This window comes from Equus przewalskii, chromosome 6 (assembly GCF_037783145.1).
Source record: "Equus przewalskii isolate Varuska chromosome 6, EquPr2, whole genome shotgun sequence".
In the NCBI taxonomy this organism is placed as follows: Eukaryota; Metazoa; Chordata; class Mammalia; order Perissodactyla; family Equidae; genus Equus; species Equus przewalskii.
Window position 1 is genome coordinate 28,190,315 of NC_091836.1, and position 7,934 is coordinate 28,198,248.

Below are 7,934 nucleotides of genomic sequence, written 5' to 3' on the forward strand. Positions count from 1 at the left end.
CCTTCTGTTCTCTGCCCAGGGACATGCCCTAAGGACACCATCTCCCCTGGGCCCTAGGGAGCAATGGCTGGTTAAGCTAGGAATAGTCTTTCTGTGGAGGGGTCTGGGGAGGATGATGAGAAGGCCAAGTTCTAGCCTCTTCTCCAACATCTGGAGCAGCCACTAAGGGCTGATGACACCACACAAGTCCTAGAGCTGGGGTGGGGGGCAAAAAGGAAGGGGTAACGGTCTCTCCCACGAGTAGAGACAGCGGTGTGCTGGTAAATGTTCAACAACTGACTCTCTGGGAAAAAAATTGTGTGTGTATGTGTATGTGTGTGTGATTTTACTGATATAAAGGATGTGTTGTATATATTTTTCAAATAATCATAAAATATACAATACCCTTTTTTGTAAATTCCATATAGCCAATTGGTTCTCCCAGAATGCTTCTGTTGATTTTTGCAGAACTCTTTGATCTGTAGCCAACCTATGGTTCCAATGGACAAATGAGTGTTGCTCCCACACGCATGTCAGTGGATATTTGCATTTACATTAATGGGTAAAAGGAAGTGAGACAACCAAGACGTTTGTTGGAACTTCTTCCATTTGTCAGTGATGGGAGTGACTTCTTTGCTGCATCAGATAATAGTTTTCAATTACTGCAAGAAAATTTCCTCAATTTTTTCTGCTATTTACAATGGAATAGCTACACATACAAGACACTTTTAAGTTTAATCTGCATTATTAAGATTTTCTCCATCACTGTTTTAAGTCTAAACAAATAACAAAACAATAAATGGATTCCTGATTTACAGTATTTGCCAATTTCCATGTTGTGAATTCCCCTACTCTGGTTGATTTCAAGCTACCAAGGGGACATTATCGCAAGTGGATTTGAGAAGAGTTGCTTAACGGTGAGCCATTACACAGAATTTCCAACATACAGATAAATCTATGTAAATAACCTCAAGAGCATACGTAACAATAACATGTAGTGAAATAACTAAGTAAAAAGTTTTGAGTATTTGTCACCTTTGTGTTTAATATAACTTACTTAATTGTAAGTTTATATAATTTAATTTTTAATAATGGCTGTGTTTATCAACAAGCTTCACAAAATCACTGAAAGTTTGATAATCGACTCGCATGAGCCGAGACAAGCCAACTCTAGCACGCCACTGACAGTGTGGTACTTTCACAGACACCACCCATCTCCCCAGCTGTGAGATCCAGTGGCTGCCTATACCCAAAAATGGGGAAACTGAGGCACAGAGGGTGAAGTGAGTTGCCCAAGGCACCTGGCAGCTGATGTCCTAGAGCGAGGGTGGCTTCAGGGAAGTGTGTCTGGCATGGGGTAAGGGGAGGGTGGTGGAAATCTGAGAGAGCCAGAGGAAGTTTCATCCAAGGGCAGGAGGGCTGTAGAGGTTGTGGGTGTGAGGGACATTTAAGCCCATGCCCCATCGCCATCACTGGCTCCGCCAGCCTGCCTGGGCCAGCCTCTCAGAATGGGATCTTGGTGGGTCTTCATGTGGAGGCAGCCACACCCAAGTTGCATAGCTGTGGCTGGTTAACAAATTAGCTTCAAATCATACGTCAGTCAATGTAAACAAGTTTGTCCACAGGATGGAAGATGTGCCAGTGCCAGCCTCCTCGGCTGGGCTTGCCCAGAGTCAGCACAGGGGGATCAGGCCAGGGGGAGTCAGGCGGAGTGTCTGGCCCCATTGGCCCAATGCACTAGTGTTCATTGTCCCAGAACTTAGGGAAGGACCAAGAGAGGGGTTGAGAGGCAGGAGCAGGCGACCCAGAGATCACAGTGCCATTCAGGACTTATTCTCCCCCCGGCACAGCCCCTTGTCCCCTTAAGTCCTCAGGGTCCTGCTTCAGTTCCCCAAGTTCCTTCTCTACTCAGCATGCCTCCAAGATGCCCACTTGCTCCTCTGGGTCCCAGAAAAGAGAGTTATGGTAGCAAAGCCAGGCCCTCCCAGCCTCCCCAGGCCCACCCACGTCCTGGACACAGAGGGAGGAGCAGCACGCAGTCCTGAACAACCAGGGAGGCCGAGCCGTGGCCTTGGGTGTGGTCACTCTGAATTCGGTGCAGCTCAGAAGCTCAGGGCAGAGAGGCCTCCGAAGGTTCTGGATGCTGTGAAGGGCCAGGGCGGCAGGGAGTACAGCCCACACGACAGCACAGAGAGTGGCCACACTCCAGCTTCTGTGCACAGCGGGGAGAACCCACCCAGCCCACAGCTGCCTTTTCTGAATCCATTAGCTGTGTGACCTTGGGCAAGTTAAAGAACCTCTCTAAGTTTCTGTTTTCTCCATGTTAAAAAAAAATGTGTTAATGATACGGTGAATTCTCGGCTTTCATAAATGTACTATTTGGCTGATTGTTGTTGTTGTTAACCATTCAACGATCTGCCTGTTTGCCTGGGGAGCACTGACTTGCAGACCCTCTTGGCCTTCCCAGAAGTCCTGGTCTCTCCTGCTTCACCAGCCCTGATGAAAGCTTGGCACGAAGGATCCTATGTTGGCTTCTAGCCTCCTGTCCCCGACTCCTCAGTCCAGAAGCTAGCTACCCCTGGATTTTCCTTCCCAGTAGGACTCAGAATCTGGGTTGCTATAGCTTGCGATTTGCGGTTGGTGGTAAAACACCAGGACTTCCTCACGGGGGTCTGCGTGGCCCTGAGTGGTGCCGCTCTGTCCGCTGTCCTGGTGTCCAGGATTTAACAATCCTGGGGACGGGGGAACACTCGGGCTAGGGCGTTTCACAGACCGAGGCTCCGAGCTGACTCTGCCAGCGAACGCAAGCAAGTGACTTGCCTTCCTGCCTCCAGGTCGCCTTTCTGCCTTTTTCATAAAGGGCATCAGGGAAGATGACCTGGGACGACAGAGGTTGCACCTGCCCAGGGCAGAGGGAGCTCCTCTGTCCTGCTTTCCCCTACCTGCCCGCCGACCCTCAAATTTTCCAGCCACTCGTGACAGCTCAGCATGAGCTCCTCAGCCCCAGAAAGGAGCTGAAATTAGGGCCCAAGCCTTGGGCAACTCGGGGAGGGGAGAGCCAGTGGAAGGAGAGCGGCAGCCTTCGGAGAGGCAGGGGTGAGAAGGCAGAGGAAGGGAGGCGGAGACCAGAGTGGGAAGGTGGGAGGGGGCAGAAGCGCTGACACAGCACTCACCTGCAGTTCTGCCATAAATCACTCTCCTGAGCTCCTGGGAGCCCTCCCCGAGGGAGGGAGGAGAAGCAGAAACCCCAGATCCTAAGCCAGAACATTCCTCTGGAGGGCTGGGGACCTTGGGCAGCTCTCTGTTCTTGCTAGGGGCCTCAGTTTACCCCACTGCAAAATGGGGAGCACTAACCCCTCCTCTTAGGTCCTGTGCAGAGACTGATTATATCCCCAGGTGCAGTGAGGACCCCCTGCAGAGGTGCTGGATCAGCAACAGGAGCGTTGTCAGTAATTACCATTCCTAACAGTAGTAGTTAAAAAAAAAGCCACACGGAGCTCAGGAAGGTGCCTGCTCTGGGGTGTGGAGTAATAACTAATGTTTACGTAGAACCTCACAGCAGGAAAACTAGTCATGTATGTTTTTCTCATTGATTCCCACAACAATGGAGTAATGCAGGTAAGGCGGAGAGCTTTCCCCTGTCCCATTAGCCAGGAATTTCCAGTTCAAAGAGGCAAGGAGCTGCCCCAGGCCACGGAACCAGGTGGTTGGGAGAAAGGAACCTAAAACCTCATGATTCTAGACCCACCCTCTCCCTTTCCACTGCCTGCCCCTTAAGAACCAGGAAACATCCCAATCCTGGGAGGGTGGGCTGTCACAGGACTTTGGGGTCCTAGTCTGGCTCCCAAATGTGCCACTTCCAGTGGAGTGGCCTCAGCTACTTCCCTGCCATAACGGAGGTGATCAAACCCCGAGGGTGGTTGGGACACTTTAGGAGAGGTCATGGGTTCAAAGGGCTTAGCCAAGCTCCTAGCACAGAATAAGTGTTCAATTAACGTCAGCAATTGGGTTTATCATTCCTGAGATTTCAGGAAAGGGAGGAGCTCTGCCCCTGGTTTGCTTGCCACTCTAGAGGCCAAGAGATAGGAACGGTGACCCCCTAATTCTCTCCCAGTTTAAGGGGTCCAGGAAGTCATTTCTATGGCCTTTCTCATTTTCCCCTGGAGTCCCCTCCCCAGGGGCTTCCGAGCCCACAACAGCTGGCATCACAGTCAGAGGACATCACCAAGGTGATGGGTGTCTTGAGCTGAAGCAGAGGGAAGCAGGGACCTAGACCCTGGAAGTTAAGAGGCTTCTGCTCTGACCTTGGGCTTAGAGCTGACCTGAGCCCAAGGCAGGCACAGGACAGAAGATTGGCTTCCCCCCAAAGCCATGATTTGGGAGGAAGCTTAGGGCAGTACCTGGAGCACGGGCTCCAGATCCCACTGATCTGAAACCTAGCTCTGCCTCAGTTTCCTCCACTGTAAAGTGGGGTTATAACAGCCATAGTGGGGACTGAATGTGGTTATGTGGGTAGTGTTCCCCTCCCTTCACTCATGGTGGAGGCCTCAATGCGGCCCAGGATGCCAGACCACTAGGCAGACCTACCTGCAGACCTGGCTTCCCCTGTGTGTGACTGTCTTGGGCTAGCCTGCCCTGGGATGAGACCCCCCCCCCCATGGGTGGGACTGCTGAGTGGGAGCGCAGACCACAGGAGCATTCGGGGCCTCTCCCACTTCTTCAGAGCATGGCAGCTGCCTGTCTTCCAGGACGTACCCACCCAGCTGCCGCTGCGGACCCTCAGAGACTGCCAGGCTCCCTTGATGGCTGCCTGGGTGCCCTGACCCTCCTCCGGGGTCCCCGTGGCCCCCGTGGCCCCCATGCCCCACATGGGAATCACACAGCCTCCTCCTGCCATCCTCACCCCTGTGGTGGGCCAGCCAGTCAGGTGGCGCGTCCCGAAGCGCCGAGGGCCCCACATTAAGTGGTTCACTTAGCCCGGGCTCCGTGTTTTGATTTTGCCCAGCTGCGTCTGTGTGCATTTAGATTAATCCTGTGAGCCAGCGGTCGCAGGGCGACCTGCTATTTATCAACAGTGCCTGCGCGATTCCCGTTTGATACGCCGCCACCCTCCCTGGGCGGAGAAGCCTCCAGTCTCCTTCCTCCCCACAGGAGCGGGGAGGGACGGAGGCGCCCATGGAAGGGGCTGCTGCAGCCACCCACCCTGGGCGTTGCACAGACACGCCCCCCAGCCTATATGGCCTCTTCCCCCTCAGCACCTATCCAGCACTCCGCTTTCATCACCAGGCCTTTGATCTGCAGCATCTGAAGTCTAGAAGGCTCCAGGATCATGGGTGTGGCTGCTCTAAAGCCAGCAGGAGGCAAGGTGCTCTGAACGATATTCAAAGACCCATCCCTGACTCGATTTTCTCACCTGTAAGACGGGGTGAATGATACCCATCCTGCTTATGCATAAGGTTTTCCTGAAGGGGAAATGGGAGTATCTGTGGACGGCACTTGGCCAGGTGTCAGCCCTGCTGCGTTGTCAGGTGCAAGGCAGGAGGGGAGTGCAGTGGGCATCATTGGAGGCAGGGTCCCATTCTGCCCCTCTCAGTTATGTGCCCTTTGGGGAGTCACCAAGACACATGGCCTCTCTGTTTCTTCCCCTGTAAACCGAGCACAGTAACCCGTGTCCCATCTACTCACAGGGTGGATGCAAAGACCGACACAGATCAGCTTCCCCCATCATTTGAACTCTCTCCAGGTGCTTTGAACACAGCATCTGATTTCACACTGGGCAACCCAGTGAGGGAGAAACTGCCACCCCAGACTACTGATAAGGAGCCTGCCATCAGAGAGGTCCACCTCCTCCAAACTTGTGCTCCCACCACCCGTGCTCCACCCGAGGGGACTCTGCTTGGGTGGAGTTCTGTCCCTCTGTGCCAGGTCATATCGGTGGTGTGATGGCCTCCGTCTGGAGGTAGACGGGAGGGCAGGGTCGCTGCTTCTTGGAGCTACAGGCACCTCATCAGAACCCCAACTCCCCCACCCCAACACTGACCAGCCTCACCCGCCAGAGGATCTGAGGGCTGTCGGAGGTCACCAGGTCAGCACCCCTCCCTGACCCCTCCCAGGAGCGCGCCTGCCTGAGCAGCACCTCTGCCCCTGGTGTCGCTCCAGGTTGCATCCACCCATCCACCCCGTGGGAAATCCTCCTGGGCAAGGTCACCTCGTGATCTCCACTAGCGAATCCCCAGTCTCTGTCTCTACCCCTACCTTGCCCCTCAGCCTCAGATTTTTTTCTATGGGTTTATTTCTCTTTTTTTAACAGCTTTATTGAGATACAACTCACGTACTGTAAAATTCACCTGTTTAAAGTGTACAATTCAGCGATTTTTCATATATTCACAAACCCTTGTGACCATCACTACAGCTTAGTTTAGAACATTTTCATCATCTCAGGAAGAAACCCATACCCTTAACCATCCCCCCTGTGTTCCTCCAGCCCTACCCTGTCCCTAAGCAACTGCTAATCTACTTTCTGTCTCTACAGATTTGCTTATTCTGGACATTTGTAGGAACAGAATTATATCATCTGTGATCGACTTCTTTCACTTAGCCTAATGTTTCCAAGGTTCATCCACGTTGTAGCCTGTGTCAGCACTTCATTCCTTTCTATGGCTGAGCAGTAATATTGCATGGATAGACCACCTTTTGTTTATCTATTTGTCAGTTGGTGAACAACTGGGTTTTTCCACCTTTTGGCTATTATGAGTCACGCTGCTTTAACATCAGCATACTAGTTTTTCTGTGTGTGTCTGTGTGTTTTCAATTCTCTTGGGTATATACCTAGGAGTGGTATTGGTGGGTCATATTCTAACTCAGTATTTAACGATTTGAGGAACTGCCAGACTGTTTTCCAAAGTGGCTGCACCATCTTTCCTTCCCACCAACAGTGTGGTTTCTCCACCTCCTCGACAACACTTGTTATTGTCTGTCTTTTTGATTATCACCATCCTACTGGGTGTGAAGTAGTCTCTCATCGTGGTTTGGATTTGCATTTCTCTGATAACTAGTGATGGTGACCATCTTTTCATTTGTTTATTGGCCATGTGTATATCTTCATTGGAGAAATACATATTCAGATACTTTGCCCATTTTTTAATTGGGTTATTTGTCTTTTTATTATTGCATTGTAAGTGTTCTTTATATATTCTAGATATAATCCCTTGGCCTCAGATTTGAAGAGCTAACTGGGCCTAGCCTTATAGTCCAGGGGGAGGACCACAGGCTTTGGAATGAGACCGACTTGGGTTCAAATCCCGACTCAGACTGAGCAGTGGGGAGTTTATTGAACTCATCTATAAAATAGAGGTGCTAGCCCCTGCACAATTACACATGCACACGCTTGTGTTTAGCTGGTGCTAGGCACGGGGCTGAGACTCTACAGTCTCCCCACCGTGACAGGTAAGGAACTGTTATCATTCTTGTTTTGCAGGTGCGGCAACTGAGGCACAGAGAACTTGCCACAGACGATGGAGTAGTAAGTGGCAGAGCTGGGAGTTGACCACACATCTGTGAGATTCTAGAGCTGAGAGCCACATGGTATATTGCCTTCCTAAGGTAGACAATCAATGTGTGTTGAATGAATGAATGAATGAATGCCTTCACTGATGGGGACCTCACTACCTATAGTAGCAGTCTGTGCTACTATTTGATACTTCTAGTTAGTGCAAAGTCCTCTCTTTCATTGAGTAAAACTTGCCCAGCCCTCATCATAACTCCCTCCTATTGGCCCTGGCTCTTCCTCCAGTGGACTCCTGATACCCAGGGGCTTGGCTCACCTCTCACTGCTGACTCCAACCCTGGGAGGTCCCCTCCGCTCACACTCGCACACTCATGCATAAGCCCCAGCCCTGCCCACTGGACCCCATGGCTGAGTCTGGGGAGGGACCACCTCCCACTGGGCTATCCAG